The sequence below is a fragment of the Macaca fascicularis genome, chromosome 16 (genome assembly GCF_037993035.2).
Source record: "Macaca fascicularis isolate 582-1 chromosome 16, T2T-MFA8v1.1".
Taxonomy (NCBI): domain Eukaryota; kingdom Metazoa; phylum Chordata; class Mammalia; order Primates; family Cercopithecidae; genus Macaca; species Macaca fascicularis.
In genome coordinates, this window is record NC_088390.1 from 78452683 (window position 1) to 78475894 (window position 23212).

At 42.7% G+C, this 23212-nt stretch overlaps 1 long non-coding RNA gene across 1 annotated transcript in view; it reads right to left on the reverse strand.

Annotated features, from left to right (window-relative positions):
• Nucleotides 1-23212, reverse strand: part of LOC102136274 (uncharacterized) — a 154180-nt gene that overhangs the window by 102820 nt on the left and 28148 nt on the right. The gene's annotated exons all lie outside the window — the stretch shown is intronic.

Genomic DNA, 23212 nt, shown 5'->3' on the forward strand with positions numbered 1-23212 from the left:
GTCTACAGGGAACCAGAGGGAAGCCTGTCGTATTAACCCATTAAATGATTCAGAGCCTTCCAGATTTCTCTGCAGAAACAATGAAAGGGGATGATTTTTCTGCTCCCTCCAGTTTAACTCATTCTAAGCAGACGCAAAGCCATTGTAGAAGAAACAAGACCTAATCCTGTTTTCCTTGGCCCCGGTTAGATGGGGAGTTTCCAGGTTCAGAGAAACGTTCAGGTCATTTTTCATTAAATAGATGAAATCACTCTTTCCCTCACATGGGCACACCTCCCCACCCCCACTCCCACACCCCAGCTGATTGGAGAAGTGTCTCTAAAGAGTCAGTCACCTTCACCCTCTCAGGCTAGCTTTACTACTAGGCCTGTGTCTCTGACAGTCTTAACCAGAGTCCAACCTCTCTGGCATTACCTCACATTGTCTGTTTCTGCTTATTGGATTCCTGGCTGACATCCCACACCAGGAACATGGCAACCAGGAAAATGGTAGTTATCAAATCGAGTCTACATTAGTACTCGGCCTCCTTTGCAAATTCCTTCAACAAACATTGATTGAGGGCCTGTGATCTGCGGGGGACTGTGCAAATCCTTCCCTACCCCTTCAGACATCAAATTCTGTTCCTTGTTTGTGACATAGCCTTCCATGCACTGAGGCCCTCCGCTCTTACAAAATCTCTATTTTTTTTTCTCTTGCCAACACTCACAAAGTCCTTTGAAAAAGTCTCTGTGGTGTTCACTAATTCTTGTCTACCTTATTCATTCTAATCCCTTTGTCTATTAAAATCAACACACACCATTCCACTGTGACTACCCCCTTCCCTAGCAAATCTGTATGTTTGTTGTACTGTTCTTTCTTCCAGAAACATGCTCTTTTTTCCCAGTATGTGGCCTTTGCCAGGACTTCTTGAAGCTGAAATGTCCTGTTTGAACATAAACTTGTGAAGGGACCTGAGGCAAGTTGTTTTGCTTTCCTGTGCCTCAGTTTCCCCTTTTGCTGAGTATGTTTATAATTCCTCCTACATAAAGCAGGTTGTTAATAGGGGAGATTTTACCCAGAGCAATCTGGGAATTGACTGCATTGGAGTCTCCTGGTCTGTACAGCAGTCTCCCTGCATTAGAATTCCTGGGAGTAATACCCAGGAAAAAGTGTTTCATAAGCTACCCGAGTGGCTCTGATACACAGTAAAACACAAGAGACACAGAAGTGCTGAGAGAGAATTCCTCAGAATCCCACTCACCCCCATATCTATCAGATCTAGTCAAAGCCCAACATCAACAGATTATAAAATATTTTGGAGGAATTTTTAGTCTAAATCCAGAAGCACGGAGCTTATCACCCTGGCAACAGCAACATATTGATTGGAAACCAAGGAGAGTCCTCTACACCGGAAAGAGTTTGTATGTAGATCCAGGGTTATTTATTTGTTTGTTTGTACTTAAAATAAAACCTTTTCTTTGCTAACCATTTTAACAAAACTGGAATTTTTAGCAAAAGGGAATAAAAATAAACTCATTTAAGAATCAGTCTTTTGCTCTATTATTAAAATAGAACCATGTGGATTCGTTTGAGCTGTTTGACTTTCCCACTTCAACTCCATCCCATCCCTTTCCTTCCCTGATTTCCAAAATGAATGTTTTTGAGGCAGCATGGTGGCACTTTTTATATTAAAGTAATTGATGAACTATCACTACAGCCAGAGATGGATTTACTATGAAGCAAACAAAGCCCAAGCTTCAGTGCCTCTCAAAAGCACAGGCTCCTTTTAAGGCTCTAGACTTATTCTTGACTTTTTAAAATTGAAATTATTTTTCTTAAAGAGCTTCTCTTCAAAAAAAAAAAAAAAAAAAAAAAAGAATAAGCTTCATGCCCCACAAAAGCTGGATCCGCCCCTGACCACACCTACTGGCCAGTAAACTGCAGCATTAGAGGCTGCCGTAGAAGATAGCAAGATTTCTTTCTGTTCTCAACAGTACCTGAAGCATAGTAGGTGCCCTTCCATTGTATCCATGAACATGATGGTATTGCCAAAGAAGACACTGGAATCTCTGCAGTAACACTCTACCACTTGTCTTTACACAGTTTCTCATCCCTCTGAGAGTCAAATGAATTTTCGCTTCTCGAATGACCTTCACTTGTGGGCATAAGACAGGTTTCTTGCACACCAGAAACGCAATGACCTGCCCTCCTATTCTTTCCCTTCCCTTTTCCTGCTCATACCTTTTCTTCCTTTCTTTGCCACCTCTCCCCTGCATTTTCTCAGAGTCTCCCGTTGACTCCAACAGCTGAAAACTCTGCTGGGCCCTGATTGAGCTATTCCTCTTCCATCAAGCACAGACTAGAACTATTTTACTATGAACTTCTGGAGAATCGTTCTTTTTTGACCAGATACAACATGGGCCAGGTAATCTCAGAAAACAACCAGGCTAAATTTGGGGCAATAGTTCCCTGAAGCTATGGTTAGACACTTCCCTTGAGTATTCAGGATTTTATATTGAGCTTCATCCGATCACCATTATTTCCTGCTGTCATATTCCACTCTAGAATGATTCCCACTCCTCATTCTTTCTGTAAACATTTGATTAGGATGCAGCCATGAACAAGAAAGACTGCCCCATGGGGCTTACATTTTCATGAAGAAGAGGCAGGCAAAAATAAATAGTACTTCCTGGTCTTTCCTTGTTTGCATGCCATGGGGGAAAAATGCAACTCATTAGGGCCAACTGGGAGAACAGGCACAGGGAAGGAGGAGTTGATGGATTTGGAAATGGTTTTGGTGAGAACATGCTGAGTTCATTTTTCCTCTCCTGATCTTCATCTCTTTTTCAGTGATATAAAATTGACTCCATTTACATAAAGGGAACCCACTCTATTTTTACCTTAGTCACTCTCTCCTGCCCCTCTGCCCTACCCCCCAATAACCCTCTATTAGTCTCTCTACCTCTTAATGAACCATGGATTCATGGGTCTCACAATCATCTTTTTAGCAGAGACCCCAAGAGAAAAATCCAGTCCCTAGTATCCAAAGAGTCTTTGGATCTCTAGAGATTTGGTTAATGTAGCCTGCAGAAATGAGGAAGGAATCAGAAATGAGGAAGGTATAAAGAAAGGTCTTTTAATTTATTTGTGTTTGCATTGCAAAAATCTCTTATACATTATCTCAGCTATTGAATACTTCTCCATCGCTTCCAGAATACCTGCATGGATTGAGAGCTCACATGCACCATGGAGATCTTTAAATGTGGAAAAATCTTACCTCTGCACTTTCCATGCAATGGCCCAAGGTGGCCCACCTCCACAGCAGAATAATGTGTGTCTTATCCTTCTTCCGAGTGACAGCCTTTCAACTATGTGTGTAGTTTTAAAGTTTTCTTTTACTCTTCCCAATCTAAACACTTACAATACATTTTACGTATGATAGGGCTCCCAAACCCTTTTATATTTGACAGCCTTCTTCGAATGTACTTCACTTACTAGTATTCTCAAATGAGTGCACTCGGATTTTTTCCAGGACTCCAAATACTTGGCTAACATGGAAGACAAATAGATTCATCATTCTTGTCATCAGGAATCATGTTTCTATTAATTTAAATTAAAATCATATTAGCTCTTATAGCAGCCAAGTCACCCAGTTATGTTATGTTAAGTAATTTCTTACCTATCCTGTAATTGTGCAATTGATTTTTCAACCCAAGTTTTACATATCCTCCTGTTTTGACTGGAGTATGACATATACAGGCCCAATGGAAGAAAAAAATGGCAAAGGGATTTGCATTATTGAGCCCTTACTTTGGCAGTCACTGTGACAGATGTTGTATATACATGATCTCATGTAATCCATTTAACAACCCTTTGAGACAGGTGTTCTTATTACAGTTTTATGAAGAAGGAAACTGAGGCTCAGAGAGATTAAGCAATTGACCTAAGGTCATGTGACTAGTAAACGACATAGGTAACTACCAGAGGCTCCCCCCATCCTCTCAGTTTTCAAAAGAAAATTAGAAATAGAGTTCATAGTGGGAAAGGAATAATAAATGGAGAAAGACAATTCTTATGTTATAAATTATGTTACAGGAACCTCTTCAAAACAAAATCTGACCATATGACCCCTGTTCAAAACCTCTCAATGGCTACCTATTCTTGGAATAAAATCCAAATTCCTTACCATAGGATTCAACTGCCTTACTCCAGGAGTTGGTAAACCGCAGCCCATGTACCAAATCTGGCCCACCTCCTATTGTTGCAGATAAAGTTTTATTGGAACAAAGTCATGCTCATTAGTCTACAGATTGTCTATGTGCTTTTCTGCTTCATGGCAGACTTGAGTAGTTGAAGCAGAGGCAGTAGCCAACAAAGCGCAAAATATTTACTAGCTGGTCCCTTTACAGAAAAGATTTGCTGACTGCTGCCCTGCACAATGTAGTCTTTGCCTAATTCTATGACTTCATCTGTTGCCACTACTCTCCTTATTCCCAAGGCCCCACCCCTCTGCCTTCTTTCTCATTCTCAATCTCTCAAACTCTTTGCTGTTTCAGGGCCTTTGCACTCCCTACTTTCGTGACCCTTGCATCAGTTTCCCTGTTATTTCTTTTTCATCTTTCAGTTATCAGCTGAAACGGACCGACCAAGGGGCCATTTGGTCCAAGGGGCCTTCCCTGCCCATCCTGGATATAGTAGTCCACACTGCCATCACCTCAATCCTCCTAATCCATTATTCCATTTTTGTAACACCATCACTTCCTGAAATAATCTTTGTCATTTATGTGTTTGTCTCCTCCAACTAAGGCTTTGAACTTCATCTTGTTCTCAATTTATCTCCATTACCTGGGAAAGTGTTTGACACATAACAGGAGCTCAGTCAGCATTTATTGATGAATTCATTGGTGTATTAAGTTGCTGTATTCTCCCAGATCCTGAGATGGGAATCAAGTATTAGGGGTTAGAAGGCAAAAAAAAAAAAAAAAAAAAAAAAAAAATCAATAACTCATTAACTAAATTATCAATTAAATTAAATGAACATTTGATTAATGTTCACTATATGCCAGGTAGCAGTTGGGCTTCAAAACTAATAAGATAAGGAGCTCACAAAAAGAAGGGTAAAGATAAAGACATTAAACAGACAAGATTGTTGAGCATTGAGTTAGAGATGTATATAAAGAATGCAGAGGAGGGGGAGTAGAGGGAAATTGTCCAGCTAAAGAAAGACACTAAGGCACAGAGGAGAGACTGTGCAAGAACATGGAAATATTCAACAGGCTGGTGCTTTGGGGCAATTATAAGTTAGTTCACTGTGACTAGTATCGGATATGGGTAGGTAAATAGCAGAAAATTAGTTAAGAGATAAGCAGAATCATAGTGAACTTAAGGATGTGAACCAGGAAATGGCAAGAGTTGTTGCGTGTTTTAAAAAAGAGGACATTAGCTGGGTGTGGTGGCTTGCGCTTGTAATCCCAGCTACTCAGGAGGCTGAGGTGGGAGAATCCCTTGAGCCCAGGAGTTCGAGGCCAGCCTGGGCAACATAGCAAGAGTCTATTTCAAAAACTATATATATAAATTTAAAAGTGGACATTGTTCCACCTGCTCCAACCCACACTTTTGACTTTGCTGTCAAAAATCCAGGAAACCAGATCATTAAGGAGACCACTTAGGAGTCTCTAGTTTAGTCCATCATAGAAGAGATAAAGCCTGAGCCAAGGCCAAGGCAGCGGGAATAAAAATGGAGAGGATGGATGGCTAAGAGAGGACTCAAGGGCTAGAAGTGATGGGGGTTGAGAACTATTGGTATGCAGACCACTCAGAAGGTGACATGGAGGCTAACTTCTATGCCCTACCTTCAGTGGCAGAGTGAAAGATGGTGTCATTTGAACAAATCATGGAATATAGGAATGTAGTTGGACATGCTTAGTAGTCAGTTAGAAACACATGTAACCTATGTGGATCGTGATCAAAATGCACTTTCTATTTGCCTTCATTGACTCTGGATTTTATTCAGGAGCTGGATCTTCCCTTGGCCCTTAGTGCTCACAGGAAGTAGGAAAGCGGGTGGAAAGGGAGGGAGACATGACTTTTCCTATTATTCTCAGAATGATAGGGGAAAAAAAAAACTACTATGCTTATGTTTTCTTTTCTATTATTATTATTATTTTGAGATGGAGTCTCGCTCTATCACCCAGGCTGGAGTGCAATGGCATGATATCGGCTCACTGCAACCTCTGCCTCCTGGGTTCAAGCAATTCTCCTGCCTCAGCCTCCTGACTAGCTGGGATTACAGGTGCCTGCCACTATACCTGGATAATTTTTGTATTTTTAGTAGAGACGGGGTTTCACCATGTTAGTCAGGCTGGTCTCAAACTCCTGACCTCAGGTGATCTGCCCACCTCGGCCTCCCAAAGTGCTGGGATTACAGGAGTGAGCCACCACACCCGGCCTCTTATGCTTTGTTTAAGTCTCATTTTACAAAACTGAAATGTCGCTCCCAGGAAATGTCTAAATTGGCTTAATAGTAAATCTTCCCTCCTCAACGCACAAATGCTCCAGGATGAAAACCCACTCTGGGGAAGAGGATGATTGTACACCTCTCTGCATGTTCCCTGTTTTCCCCTCCCCCACTAGCTGGCTGCTTTTTCCTGTCTGCCCAACAGAGTCAAAGAGGATGAGACTAACAGGGGAGGAAAAGTAAGAGAAAGGGGTATTTATATGGATGGTGCCAAATTCTCCAGTCCTAGTAGATGGTTAAGGCTGGTATTCCTGGCAGGCCAGGCACCTGAGCAGCGCTGCACTGCTTCCCCTTGGGCGCTTTCATGAACTGTTCATTCATGCGGCTGTCTTGACTCCGACAGATACATCTCTATTAGACAGGTAGTTTCACTGCCTTTCCCACCACAGAGCATGCTCAGAATACCTCCAGCCTCTTTCTGCGGAGGTCTCCTCGCCTTTGCAGGTAACTCTGCTAAACAGGACCCACGACGGTGCCATGTTTGCTCTCTCTTCCAGATAGGGACCCACATTTGGTGGATGGAAACAAGTCCCTCCCTTACCCAAGAAAAGTCAACACTTCTCACAGCTCACCCTAGATAACTAGATTCCCAAGGCAAGCACGAGTTCTCCGTGCTTCTCAACTGCAAGAACTCTTCTCAAAGCTTTGCAAGTGACCTCTTTTAAAGTCCCATTTATTGCAAATCAAAACCACAATGAGATACCATCTCACACCAGTTAGAATGGCGATCATTAAAAAGTCAGGAAACAACAGGTGCTGGAGAGGATGTGGAGAAATAGGAACATATTTACAATGTTAGTGGGACTTTAGCTAGTTCAACCATTGTGGAAGACAGTGTGGCGATTCCTCAAGGATCTAGAACTAGAAATACCATTTGACCCAGCCATCCCATTATTGGTTATATACCCAAAGGATTATAAATCATGCTGCTATAAAGACACATGCACACATATGTTTATTCTGGCACTATTCACAATAGCAAAGACTTGGAACCAACCCAAATGTCCATCAATGACAGACTGGATTTAGAAAATGTGGCACATATACACCATGGAATACTATGCAGCCATAAAAAAGGATGAGCTCATGTCCTTTGTAGGGACATGGATGCAGCTGGAAACCATCACTCTGAGCAAACTATCACAAGAACAGAGAACCAAACACCACATGTTCTCACTCATAGGCGGGAATTGAACAATGAGAACACTTGGACACAGGAAGGGGAACATCACACACAGGGGCCTGTTGTGGGGTGGGGAGAGGGGGGAGGGATAGCATTAGGAGATATACCTAATGTAAATGACGATTTAATGGGTACAGCACACCAACATGGCACATGTATACATATGTAACGGACCTGCACATAGTGCACATGTACCCTAGAACTTAAAGTATAATAAAAAAGAGAAAAAAAAATTAATCATAAAAAAAATTAATCTTAAAAAAAAATAAAATAAAGCCCCATTTACTCAACCTGGGGTCAATGAGTAACACACCATACCTCCCCAGTGAAGGGAGGATGAGTATCCATTGATGAAACAACCCTTAAAAAAGCATCCTTTACAGATTTCCTTTCCCCTCTTGGACTCCTGTCTTGCTTTATTACGGGGTTTTTTTGTATGTTTGCTTGGTTTTTTGTTTTTTTTTTTTTTAAATCCTTTACATGCAGTGAAACGCATAGGTCTTAAGTGTGCAACTTGATGATTTTTGATATGTGTGTACATTTGAGCAACTACCACACCAGTCAAATTAGAGAACAAACTAATCACCCAAGAACATTTGCTCATTCCCTGTTTCAGTCCGTCTTCATTTCCGTAGACAACCACTGGTCTGATCTCTAACACCCTTGATCAGAATCTGTTCTTGAACTTGATATGAAAGAAATTATACAATGGCCGGGCGCGGTGGCTCAAGCCTGTAATCCCAGCACTTTGGGAGGCCGAGACGGGTGGATCACAAGGTCAGGAGATCGAGACCATCCTGGATAACACGGTGAAACCCCGTCTCTACTAAGAAATACAAAAAATTAGCCGGGCGAGGCGGCGGGCGCCTGTAGTCCCAGCTACTCGGGAGGCTGAGGCCGGAGAATGGCGTGAACCCGGGAGGCGGAGCTTGCAGTGAGCTGAGATCTGGCCACTGCACTCCAGCCTGGGCGACAGAGCGAGACTCCGTCTCAAAAAAAAAAAAAAAAAAAAAAAAAAAAAAAAGAAATTATACAATAGGTACCCATTCATATCTGGTTTGTTTTGCGTAAAATAATTTTTGAGATTCCTCAGTGTCATTGCATGTATCAGTAGTTTATTCTTTTCTCTGCCTAACTAGTACTCCATTGCATGAATCTGCAAGATTCTGTTTATCTATTTTCCTGCTGGTGGACATTTGCACTCTCTAGTTTGGGGCTATTGTGAATAAAGCTGATATAAATCTCTCCTGGGTAAATACCTAGAAATGTGATTGCTGAGTCATAGAATAGATAAACGTTCAATCTTACCAAAAAATTGCCAAAGCATTTTCCAAAGTGCTTAAATCATTTTATACTCCCACGAGCAGGGAAGGAGAGTTACAGTTCCTCTACATCAACACTCCCATCTGTTGTCAGATTTTGTATTTGCGACACCCACTTTTGTGGGTGTAAAATGGCATCTCATGCTTTCACTTTACATTTCCAACACCCCTTCTTCCTCAATGCCCTATCCAGTTCCCTTGCACACTGTTTGGCCTTATGGAGTTCGAGGGACATCAGATCTGATGACCCTGACACTCTTTTTGGAACCCAGATGTTTATTTCCTTTATTTGGATAGGAAGAGTTCAGATATCCGTTTTTCTTTTGACTTTTCATTTTTGCAGCTGCCTCGGCACTGTATGAATCTAGCTAGACCCATGTGGGGACGTGCCAAGCTCTGTGAAGAAGCTGATTATGCTGGTCCTCTAGGTCCAGCTGGTGACAAATAGGGCTGGGAATTCAGGAGTGTCTAATGTGAGACTTTCAGGCTCACTTACAGGCAGCTTGGGAGGTGGAAGAAGTCAAGGGATAAGGGGGAAAAGTCAAAGCCCAAATAAACATCTGGCCCTCTAGGTGGCACTTATGCAAATTGCTCTAATTCCTGGAACTGTGAGGAGCTGACCCACATCTATGCAAATAAAGGACCTTTGGAAAGACAATGTTTGTGGGACTTCTGCACTTTATAGCTTAAAGTCCCTGGAAACCGTGAGATTTGCTCTTATTCTGAATGTCCTACATCTCTGTAAATTTAGAAAAAAAGAGACACTTCTCTTCAAGGGTTTCCCAAAGCAGAACTAGAAGGAGTCTGGGTCCTCATTTTCCCTCTTGGTTGAGGCCCCTATGTCTCAGAATCATCATGTGTGAGTCCTTCCCAGTCAACAGATCTGCCTCCCTCCAGAGCCAATTTTGAAAGTCCCTGAAATTTCTGAAGTCTTCACTGAACATGAGCACACATCTGACCTCTCAGTGGATTTCATCACCCAGCTGGCCCCTGTGTGAACCCCTGCCTCCATGAAGAATTCTTGAAATCCATCCCATTCTCCACCTGCAGCTGTTTTCTGGGATTTAAGGGGAAAAAAATGACATGGCATATTTAAGTCTCCCCAATGCCCCTGCCCCTTGAGCCCCTATTCCCACCAAGACTCCTTTCCCTCCAATGTTCACCTGTGTTATCTGATCATTTTGATTCAACCACAGTGCAAGTCGGCAACTATGAGAACCAAGCTTGCATCTCATGCTAGACAACAAAATTAAGACAGCAGGAACACAACCTGAGCCAACAGCATAACAGAAATCAGCCATGCATAGTAGTCAATCAATGGACATGGGACCAAATAAAATCCAGCTTCCGGCTAGAGACCAGCGCCCACAGCTGTTCATCAAAACCGTCCTCATGGGCATACAGTGTGGAAAGAACTGACATGCTCAGGTCTATCCAGCCACATTGCCCAGGAAGTCATAATCGTCAAGACAACCAATGTTTCTTGCTCATCTACTACCTGTCAGGCTCATGCTAGAAGCTAATGGCACAGAGGTGAACAGGACAGAGGGACCCCACACCTAGTAGAAAGAGACCAATGTTAAACAAGTGATGTTAATAAATTATGGATATTTATGTTTCTTCATTAAACATAGTCAAGGGAGTTAAGCAAATAAAGAGCTTATGGTCAGGAGTTCCCTAGCTTCTAAACTTCATCATCTAAATGTGTGTTGCTTTTAAATACCAAATAAAAAAATAAAAGGTTGCTTAATAAATAGGTTACCTGACAAAAAGTAATCTCCTGATTTGTACAGCCACTTGTCATTTGATTAGCAATTGGATTGCTCTACATAGCAAAGTTACACTTTATTACTGCATTAGTGATTCAACTGAAATGATCATTACTATTCACTATTGATGGTGGGAAGTAGAGAAGGAGTAGCAAACTCCTCACTTTCTGAGAAACTCTTTGTCTCTTCTGATATGATAGCTGCAGTCTTCCTTCAAGTTGTCACATTTTCAGTCTTCATTTCTCAGAGCTACCCGGTCTAAAAGTCCCTCTGGAGAAAGAGTCCAGTTGTTCTTGAATGGGAGCCAATGATTATGACTAAATGTCTTTTCTGCTTATTCAGTGAATCATCCTGGTCGGTCGTTGGCAAATGCCATCTTAACCTGCTGCTGACTTTATGTGCCAAGAACCCAACAAAAAACAGGTTTCAACAAAGTTGGGGGAATTTACATGAGATCGAAGAAAGAACAGTCATGTTGCATGGATAAGTTCAGTGGCAGTTATGGTACCTCTTTGTCCATGTTCTCTGATATATTAAAAAAATCATTCAATCTCTGTTTTTACAGTCTGGCTTGGAGAGTGAAGAGGGAGGAAGGCCACAGGGCACATCTGATGACCTCCGGACACTCTTTTTGGTGATACCCAACCAGCCGAGGAGCAGAATCTTGACAGACTGCAACCCCCCCTCAGGCTTAGGCCCACCCCACAAGCTGCTGTTGTCCTGCCACAGCTGTTTCCGTTTTTTATTACAATTTTCTCCGCCTTTCATTTTTCAGGCCAAAGAGAAGCTCAGGGGGCCCATCTGTTCCTCTCTTGCTCTTTTGCCTGTTCCCAGAGGCAAAGCTCACACATGCACGCGTGCACACACACTCCACACCAGACCCCACAAGCTCCTTTTAGGACAATGAATGGGAACCAGAAGTGAACATCACCCACCCAGCAACACTCCAGGGACCTGAAAGGAAAGGCAGCCTTTTCAGGGAGGAGGCAGTGTCCTCAGAAGCCCTGATAGAAGAGCATTCCGTGGAAGGAGCATCAGAGACAGGAGCAAAAGCTTCTCACGAAAACAACAGGTTTTCTTCCGAGGAGGACTTTTTGTTTTGTTTCTGTTTTTACTTCAGCTTATTAAAACAAACACACAAAACAGGGCTCGCAGTGCAAATTAAATTATCTCAAGTCCAGAAAACCTAAGATAAATGATCTTGGGTTGAAGAAAAATGTTAGAAACTAATTGATAGAGCAACTTGCCCTTCAAGATGGAATGAAAGAGTGTCATTTTTAAAACAAAAGGCAAAGTCCCTATGGCCCCAAGTTCAAAGCTAGGTCTCTGAAGACATGGTCACATGAAAGTACCAAAATTGAACTTTCGATGACTGTTCTTCCTTCCTTATGGAGCAGGAGTGAGTCTGCATGTCCTGTTCATTTTTCCTTCCCAGTGCATCTCTTCAGAGCCATCTGCCCAGAAAATGCTACTGCAGTTCAGGCTGCAGTTTGTGCCATTGTCTCCTCACTTATACTGTCATCCAAACACTTGGAAGCACCAGTTGTCTTGTTTCTAGATTGTTCAGGAACCAACAGCATGGGATCCTATAGATCACTCTGTGAAACTTTATAATCCTTTTCAAGCACACCTCTCCTCAATGGATCCATCTCCAGCCATCTCTCTGGATAATCAGTCCCATGCCCCATTGCATTGTGAGATGATTCATGTGGGTTTCATAGCCTTGGCACAACTGCATTTTGTGGCATTTTGTTGCAGGGGGACTTGGTGTTTAGCAGCATCCTTGGCCTCTACCCACTAAATGCTAATAACACCCCTCCCTAGTTTCAACAACCCAATATTGTCTCCAAATATTTCCAGATGTCCTCGGATTGAGGAGGGTTGGGTGGGGGAAGAAGGAAAACTGCCCCAGTTGAGTTGATCTGTTAGAGACCATACCTTTAAGAAGGTGGCATTCATGGGAGGCCAAGGTGGGCGGGTCACCTGAGGTCAGGAGTTCAAGACCAGCTTGGCCAACATGGTGAAACCCTATCTCTAATAAAAATACAAAACTTAGCTGGACGTGGTGGCGGGTGCCTGTAATCCCAGCTACTCAGGATGGACGTGGTGGTGAGCACGTGTAATCCCAGCTATTCAGGAGGCTGAGGCAGGAGAATCACTTGAACCCAGGAGAAGGAGGTTTCACTGAGCCGAGATCCCACCACTCCACTATAGCCTTGGCAACAAGAGCGAAACTCCGTCTCCAAAAAAACAAAAATAAACAAACAAAAAGAAGATGGCATTTCAGAAAGGGAGAACAACCCATGCACAGTAACTACAATCGGGGATACATGTATAGGAAAGATTCAGGTGTCAGAATACCTATTTTTTGCATTGATTTTAAAAAGCATATTTTGTCTTTCAGTCAATGGCATCTTAGATTTGACCAAATGCAAGTTCGTTCAATATTCTTTGGTAGTTTAGAGGAATGAATGATTCTTTTAGCTTGGGCACAAGAGTGGAGAGGATAAGGCTCAGGAAAGGCTTGACGTTGTGGCATTGTGGCACGAACAGAATTTGGGTAGAAGACAACGGGGACAAACACTTTAAGGGAAAAAATAGAATAAACAAAACATACACGTAGTGAATGGCAGTGGCGGGGAGATAGTGAGAAAGGCAAGGTTGCATAGGGAAGCTCAGGGATTTCTGGATTTTATTATGCAAATCAGAGAGGGTCAACAGAACTCTTGCATGAGAGGGTGGGGAGGTAGCGGTGAATAATTATGGCTGCATTTCATGAGATCCTCAGTCTGGGATATACCCCTTCCTATTACCTCTCCTTGTTTAGAACTTTGAAGACTTGAATCATCTCCTCCAAAGAACCGGAGTCAGTCACCCTTGAACTCTGTGTTCTATTTCCTATGTCTTGTTCCTGTGTTATGTAGATATTTCTTGTATTTTGTGTTGTCATTGCCTCCCAAATGTTTTATACAGCTTTGTCTCCTTGACAGCAACACTTCTCAAGCATCTGGACCACAGGAGTTGTGCTTTCCTCCCTCTTAGGTACCACCTGTAGCACTTAGCAACCTGTGCAGCATTGCAGTCATTGCAGAGTACCTGGCACGTAGTAAGCCCTCAACAAACATCAGTGGCAGGAGGGAAGAATAGAAGGAAGAAATGAAGAGAGGGAGGAAGGAGGGGAGGAATGGAGGGATGTGGAGAGGGAAGGAAGATATCAAATGACTTCTTATAGAACTAGAAAATTAGCAGTTCTCCTAAATTGTTTCTGTCCTGATCCGAGTACTCCTTTGTGCCCTTACTGGCACCTGCTTCCCAAATTACTGGAATCATCAGAAAGCCTAAGTCCAGGTGGCCTTGGCTTTGGGTCTGGATGCAAAGATTTCTTTCTGATGACCTCAATTGGAAAACTTCCCTAAATGCCACAGTCACACACCAAAAGCTATGGCTTCTGTGTTTCCAGTTTTTCCCCCACACTGGGGAACACACTTAGGAGCTGCTACAAGTAAAAACCGGGACCCTATGTCTCCTCCATCCAAACACTAAAGAACTAAGGCCACCTCCAGGATGCAAGTGAAGCCACACCACTGCCAAACATGTGGAGGGCATGAAAACAAAGCAACAAAAATGGACAGCCTCTCACCACACCTCCCACAAGGCACAGCCATGGGGATTAGAGTTGGCGCAAGGTCTGTTCAAGCTTGCGGTGAGACTGAAGCAGATAACTGAAGCTGGGGAAGACAGAGTCAATTCATTTAATTTTCCCAACAATTTCCAAGGTCATTTCAAAGGACACATGAGATAATGACTGCTGCATTGTATGGGGCCAAGAATTGGGCTTCCCTTTCTCTCCATTACTTCTCCACCAGGCTGTCATAATAGCCTTCCAAGTCACCTCACGCTCTACCTCCCATTGACCTCAGTGCCCCTGTCAAATCAAATCCTGAAACACAGCCCTAATTATTCGCCACTACTTCCCCACCCTCTCATGCAAGAGTTCTGTTGACCCTCTCTGATTTGCATAATAAAATCCACAAACCCCTGAGCTTCCCTATCCCACCTTGCCTTTCTCACCCCTCTCCCTGCTACTCCCATTCACTGCCTGTATGTTTTGTTTATTCTATTCTTCCCCTCAAAGTGCTTGTCCCCTTTGCCTTCTACCCAAATTCTGTCCATCCTAAAAGTTCAAGCCTTTCCTGAGCCTTCTCCTCTCCACGTTCAAGGTAAGCTAAAAGAATCTTTCTTTCCTCTAAACTATCGAAACATATTGCACAAACTTGCATTTGGTCAAATCTAAGATGCCATTGGCTGAAAGACAAAATGTGCTTTTTAAAATCAGTGAGATAAATATGTATTCTGACACCTAATCTTTCCTATACATCTATCCCAGATCGTAGTTACTGTGCATTCCCTTTCTGAACTGACATCTTCCTAGAGGCATGATCTCTAACAGATCAACTTTCATGTTTCTCATCAATCCTAGCGTAGTGCTGGTGCTGTATTCACAAACACACATCAGTACACATTCATATGAATATGGAAAAATGACAGTAAGAGTGAAAAGCATTTCTGCCCTCAAGAATCCTTATATATTCAATTCATTAGGTTTTGTAATTTAAAATGTGTACTTAAATATTTTTAAAAGCCTGATTCATACATTTTAAGATATTGGTTTATATTGACAAGATACAGACACATACGCATGCTAATGAGGAAGAGAATAAACATCACAAACTATCAAGGTATTGCACCTGGGCACCTGCTAAGTGCAGACACTGCAAGCTGGCTGATGGATGCATTTTATTTTACTCCTCACAGCAGCCCTATGAGGTAGGTACTGGGATCCACTTGTTATAGATGAACAACCAGAAGCTCATGACCTTAGGTCCCAGCTTGCAAGTGGCTGGGGCAGAATTTGAATTCACGCTGTCATAATGCCAAAATCTGAGCTCAAGAATTGCTAAATAATGTCTCGTCTAGTTTTCTCATCAAAGAGGCAAAAGGTATTCGCTCTCCTAGAAATGGCCAGATCTCATGCCAGTCCTACAGTTGCTCTTGCTGACACTCAAGAAGGAAGTAGGGTACCTCAAAATATGGTTCCAAGAGAGGCCATACAGGGAATCATGGCATTTTCCTCTTTCCTCAGAGGGAGAAACCAGCAAGGATCATCCCACTTGGCTTCCTAGAGATTGCAGATAGGAAAACAAAAGCAAATAAATAAAGAACAAACAACAAACCGAAGTGTGTTAGCCTGGGCCTACTGAGAAGTAGATGCTGAGATAAGATTAAATGAGCACGGATTTTATTTTTTATTATTTTATTTTATTTGTGACAGGGTCTTACTCTGTCTCCCTGGCTGGAGTGTGGTGGCGCAACCATAGCTCACTGCAGTGTGGAACTCCTGGGCCCAAGCGACCCTCCTGCCTCAGTCCCCCAAGTAGCTAGGACTACAGGTGCACACCACCTGTAGTGGCTAATTTCTTTTTTTCAATGGCTTTGTAGTAACAGAGTCTTGCTGTGTTGCCCAGGCTGGTCTCAAACTCCTGGCCTCAAGTGATCCTCCAACCTTGGCCTTCCAAAGTGCTGGAATTACAGGTATAAGCCACCGTGCCCAGTCTCATAAGTGAATATTTTATTAAAGGAAATGCTTGTGAGGGTAGGGAGATGGGGCAGGGGATAGAGAGAGCTGGAGAAGTTGGTACAGCCATCAGGCCTCAATGCAAATCTGACCCTGAGTTAAGGACAGAAGGTTGGTAAAAGCCTCCTAGACCACTGGCCAAGGCCACAGGGGAACTGTCAAGCTAAAGTTGAATCTCCCAAGAACAGGTCTTCCTTAGCACAGCATCCTTGCTGCACTCAACCATTGGTCAGGAGCAGCCTATGGGAGTCGTGGCTTTGGAGCAAACTTGGCATTGAGTTTCAAAGAGCAGATGCTCAGGACTTTGGTCAAATACACTCCTTGTAGTTGAAGGTACAATCTCATGGAGCAGGAGAGTGGGGATCACTCAACTGGATTAAAATAGATTGTGTGCATCTGTGTTAAGGTGGCTGCATGGATGGTGAAGGAAGGAATGGGATCAGCTCAGCCCACGAGCTAGAGAACCCTTGAAAACTACTGTCACAGCTGTTGCCTTTTGTCATGTGCTCTATGAGTCCAAGTAACTACTATTCACATTTCCCCTTAGCTACCACACTGTGTGGAGGGTATGATAAAAGACCCTCAATTTTCTTTATTGTGAATGCAGCTAAGCTTTCCTTCTCAACTATAAAAATATCATACACACTGTTAACAGCTTATTACAAATACAGAAATTACAGAAATAAGTGGAAGAACCCCTGCACTCCAGCTCCCAGCGGAAACCTCCACTAACCACTGCATATGTGTCCCTTCCATTGCGCATGTGCCCTGCAAATGCAAATGAGAAGTAAGGCAACACCATTTATTGGACTTCTATTTGTTTAGCACCTTGTGCTCTGCACCTGTCTCCTTTGATCCGCACTATGACCTTGAGAGGTAGGGCCCTTTAGCCCTACTTTCTAAGTATACAGATGAGGAAGCAGCAATCAGAGGAACCAATGAGACACAGAGTCACGGTAGGCCTGAGAACCAAACTAGTGCTGGAAAGAAAGGAACTGGCAGCAAACGACACAGACCACATCCTCACCTATGACCCTAAGCTTCTGGGCAGGGGGGCTGCAGCAGGGGGGCTGCAGCTCACATCGCTGCGGATACTGCCTCCTCCCAAAGATAACACAAGAATGTATCCCGCAACAGAAGAGCTCTGGAGAAGTTCCCCATATTCTCTCTGGGAGAAAGATTGGGTCTCTTCCTTCTATGAGTGTCACTATTGTATTTTGACTCAGGATTCAAGGGAGAAAAAGAAATCTATTCACTTATTCAGTTATAATAAATTGCCTCTCTTGCCTTTTGATTATTAGAATCAAAAACCATAGCAGGGAGGAGGTGATTCCTGGAAAGGATGCAGAGCTCCCATCCCTATAGCACGTAAGCAGACTATGTTATAACCCCCAACTCTTAGTTCCACTCTTAACTGACTGTATGTGCTTCTGAAAAGACAGATGATATCCCAGAAGGAGAGAACATAATACCACCAGAGCTGCTGAACTCGCACCATGTTTACTTTTGATCATCTCTCTTTATAGGGCTCTGGGATCTGCCCACTGGACTTTATTTTCCACCTAAGGGATTATTACTCTTGCTGGGCCCTGAGTTCATTTTCACCCCCAATGGTCTCAAGCCATAAATTTCAAACTGTTATTAACATGGCCAGACAGATTTGTAAGACTCCTATAGACAGCATACAATTAACCATCTCCTGTCAGCTGGAAAATCAGCTCAATAGCCATTCAAGTTCATGTCCAAACCCCTTTACATTAACGAAAGCTTAGGAAGGTTCCTCGACTCTCAGAGTTAGAATCTCTCAGAAGCCGTGGAGACAGGAGGAACTCTGAAAGGGGAGATAGAGTCAGCCACCAGAAAGGAAGGCTCTGCACATGTCAGATGCTCATACAGGTTATAAGTCAACACAGTAGCACCAGTTACTTTTTTTTTTTTTTTTCACCCTGATCACTTTTTTGGAGCAGCTATGCAAGTAAGTCCTACAAGATACCAGTCTGTTGATTTTTACCAGTCTGCTCTGTCCCTGGAAATTGATATGCAAGTAGATACTTACCAGGGGCAAATAGCAAAATGGTCAAGTGAACATGCTTCTCAGTGGCTGAGGGCACGGGCATGAATCATAGAGTACAGATTATTCCTGTAGCAAAACAGAAGGAAACACTGGTGCACAGAGCAGGTCTCTCATCCTTGGCATAGGGGCCATGGCCACCAACTCAGAAGAGAAGCACCATAGCCAAGCATCATGATGGGTGTTGCCAAGAGTAAATGCATGTGTCTTAACAAGGAAAGTGTGGGGCACGACTGATTATTGCTCAGACTTCGTGAGCCAAGACGGTGGGGAACTAATACAGATAAAAGACAAACAAGCGAGCCTTCCATAATCTTGGTTCAACTTACCTTGCTGATTTGGTATCTTACTATTCTCCTGCTCTTCAACCATTCTGTGCTCCATTCACATCAAACAACCTATTCTTCCTCCTTCTCTTTCTCCTCCTCCTACTACTTCCTCTTCTTCTCCCCCCTTCTCCCTTTCCTTTTTCATCCTCAAATCTCTTGGGTCTGCTTTTGTTTATATTCCTCCTTCCATCTGGGATGCCTTTCTTTTTAACTGTAAATCTTTGTATATTCAAATTCTACTTGGATTTCAAATCTCATCTCAAATGTTACCTCCTTCTTTTATAAAGCCTTCTGTTATTACCCCTGAATTCCATTTTATGGCAATAAGAACTTTTTCTTGGAGTAGTATTTTTTGTAGTTGTATCTTGTCTCCTATTATTAGATTGTACATTCTTTGAAGGCAAAAGTCATGTTCAATTCTCCCTGAGAGAGCTAGAATGAATAGAACAATGCCTTAAACACAGTATGTGATAGGCACTCCATAGCCACTAATACATTAATGAGGACACAGAGGTGTAGTCAAACAAATAGACACACTGGCTAGACAGCTTCATTTGCATATAGTTTTTCAACTTGTCCAAGACTAAAGTCATCTTGTCCCCCAAGTCTTTATTTTCTGTTAGAGTGAGGGGTCTCAACACCATCCAGCTAAAAATTTTCAAAGCATCCTCAACTCTCCCTACTCCCATGCCTTTACAATCAATCCCCAAGGCTTCCTGATTTTACCTACTAAACATTCCTTTAACCCATACCCCTCTTCCCTGCAACCACTGTCCTAGTTCAGAAATCCTTTCTCCTAGATTATTACATCATCCTTCTTATAGGTTTCACCAACTCAAAGGTTACACTCGTCTACTTCATATTCCATTTTGTCCAGCAAGCGATCAATCTAAAACAATCCTGATGTACCAATCTCCCAGGTTAAAATATTTAAAAGCCTCCCCTTGCTTATAGCATAAAGTCCAATATCTTTAATCCAGACTGGAAAGTTCTTGGCTATATGGTCTTTCTCTACTCTGAACAGCTTTATCCCTTGCCTCTCCTTGCTTTGCTCTTTAAGGAGAAAGCAACGCCATACCCCTTGATGTTCCTTGCTGTGTCTCCCCTAGCTGTGGCTGCACGAGTGAGTTCTTTGTGCTGATCCTCTGATCTCTTCTCCTGGGTACTCCTACTCACTCATCCTCCAAGCCTTAGCTGAGAGTCAGGAAGCCTCCCCTCCTCCCGGGCTGTGTCAGCCTCTCCAGTGTACTCTCAGACCACTTTCTTATTCTCTCCTCCTACCATTTACCACATTATATTTCAATCATCTTTTCTCATACCTGTGTCTCTCATGAGACTGAGCTTTCTCTGAAAATGGTCAGTATTTTATTTTGTTTGCATTTGCAACCAGAATAAAGAGTAACTCCCCAGCTTTTTTTTTTTTTTTTTTTGGTCACTTTGTAAATGTCATTGGGGCAATATGAAACTTTGGTAGAATGGTTTATTTCCTAATTGCTAAGATTCCCATTCCTTCAAAAGATTCAAAAGGAACACACGATGCTCCAAGAGGGGTCAGGACTCCTGCCCAGCTAGCTTTCATCTGGTTCATCCTGGCAAGATTGGGAGAGTTGATGGAAATACTTCAACTTCCCTGTACCCAAGCCAAGGGTTCTTATTATGAGATGACCTCATTAGTGACACATCATTATTTTAACCATGTTCAAAACTGAGATGTGTGGAGAAATAGAAAGTAAAAAAGAAGAAGAAGAGGAGGAGGAGGAAGAGGAAGAAGAAGGAGGAGGAGGAGGAAGAGGGGGAGGAGGAGGAGGAGGGGGAGGAGAACGAGAAGGAGAAGGGAAAGGAGAAGGGGAAGAAAAAGGGGAAGAAGAAGGAGAAGAAGAAGGAAAAGGTGGAGGGGGAGGAGAAAATAAAATAAGTCACATTGAAATTTCCTGATTAAAAAGAAATTTTTAACCATCTACAAACTGGAAACCCCCATGAGGTTGCTACAGTTTCTCTCCCTTTGTCTGGAAATGACAATATGAGCAGTGAGATCTAACAAAAGTCTCTGAAAAATACAAAAAAAATTGCCAAGTCCTGAAATGCCCACAGAATGCAGTCTAGGCCTTGAGCCTTCTGTAGGGGAAAGTAATTATAGTTTTTGCCATTACTTCTGCACCAACCTAATATACAGCTGCAGATAATAACGTTTTACCTGGGGTTACTATTCTAGGTATTGAACAAATCAATTTAGAAAGACTTTTCCCAAAATGAAGCCTGCGCAATGTTTGAATTTTGCCATCTCCTGCTTCACACTCTTGATCTCTCTTCGCAGTGGCAGCTCTGGTAACCCCCTTTCCTGATGCCCACAGCCAGCTGTGTAGGAACGAGTGGGACATGCTGCATGAAAAGGAGTCTGATTGTTGAGAAGCAGGGTCTGGGGACACTAAGAGCAAACCACCTGTACCTGGAGGTAATGAGGCCTGGGTTGTCCTTCTGTCTGCAAATTGGAATCAAAGTGATTATTTTTACTGTACTGTTGTTCTGCTAGATTTTAGCTGAAGCTTTATCAAAGCCTGGTTAATTTATAACAGTGTTTCCAGGGGAAAAAAATACATTCCAAATTCCAAACAACAAGGTTGCAAATGAAGGTGTGGGAAAGAGTTCTCTTTTTAACGTGGAGATGACACATGTCTTTGTTAATTAACCAGAAGATTGGAGTCAATATTCCTATCTGCTTTCTCAATACCTTCAGTTCTTACTGAACTTGTCATTAACCCAAACATCCTGCTTTATTCCCATCAAAACTGTTTCCACATTTGATGTTCTTCATCATTATCATCTCTATGCAATGGATTTTTGAAACTAAAATTCTCAGGACTTCACTTTTGACCCCATTGAATTTCATTTGGCTTGTTTTGATGCCTGGCTACCAGACTCCTCAGATCATTTTTAATTCTGATTGGTAATACTATCAATATTGGTTATCCTGTCCAACTGTCGATCATCAACACATTTTAGAAGCATTTCTTCTATGACTTCATCTAATTTTTTTTTAATTAAAGTGTTAAGTAGGACCATGGTAAAGTAGAACTCAAATGATCTTCCCCTGAAGACGTTCCCTCACATTAACACCCTTCTATTAATAGCATGGAACAGTCAAAAAAGGTTTGTAAGATGTGGCCATCCTAAGCACGAGGGTAAAGAAGCTTGATATCCGCCTCAAATCTCTCCGCCCTGTCATGGGTACCACCTAGGTGTTACCGAAAAGGGCTCCCAATCCAGACTCCAAGAGAGGGTTCTTGGATCTTGCACAAGAAAGAATTCAGGGTGAGTCCATAGAGTAAAGTGAAAGCAAGTTTATTAAGAAAGTAAAAGAATAAAAGAATGGTCATTCCATAGACAGAGCAGCCCTGAGGGTTTTTATTATTTATTTTATTTATTTTATTTTATTTTATATTTGAGATGAAGTCTAGCTCTGTCGCCCAAGCTGGAGTGCAGTGGCGTGATCTTGGCTCACTGCAACCTCCACCTCCCGGGTTCAAGCGATTCTCCTGCCTCAGCCTCCCAAGTAGCTGGGATTACAGGCGCGCACCACCACACCCAGATGATTTTTGTATTTTTTAGTAGAGACGGGGTTTCACTGTGTTGGCCAGGATGGTCTCAAACTCCTGACCTCACGATCTGCCCGCGTCAGCCTCCCAAAGTGCTGGGATTACAAGCGTGAGACACTGTGCCCAGCTGCCCATTTTTATGGTTATTTCTTGATGATATGCTAAACGAGGGGTGGATTATTCATGCCTCCCCTTTTTAGACCATATAGGGTAGCTTCCTGACGTTGCCATGGCATTTGTAAACTGTCATGGTGGTGGCAGGAGTGTTGCAGTGAGGATGACCAAAGGTCAGTCTCCTTGCCGTCTTGATTTTGGTGGGTTTTACCGGCTTCTTAACTGCAACCTGTTTTGACAGCAAGATCTTTATGACCTGTATCTTGTGCTGACCTCCTATCTCATCATGTGACTTACAATGGCTAACTCTCTCAGAAAGCAGCCCAGTAGGTTTCAGCCTTATTTTACCCAGCTCCTATTCAAGTGGAGTTGCTCTGATTCAAACGCCTCTAATACAGCTATCACGCTAGAGTTTCATGAGTTAATACCAAATTGTTCATTGGTCCTCATCACGCCCTCAAATAAAGGCCTTACAAAAAGTAAATTTAGAATTATCACCTGCTTGAATTACATCTAGTAAAAATATCCATTTTGAGATATTAAATGACAATATAGAAATATTTATATTTCTCAAACATGAGCTTTTAAAAAAGGTGTGAGAACCGCTGCTGAGGTGCCCAAGTCTCACCCTTCAAGCCTCTGGGTAGGTCAGGAGCCCCATTAATGAGATGTCTTTATCTTTCCTCCTCAGGGACACTGT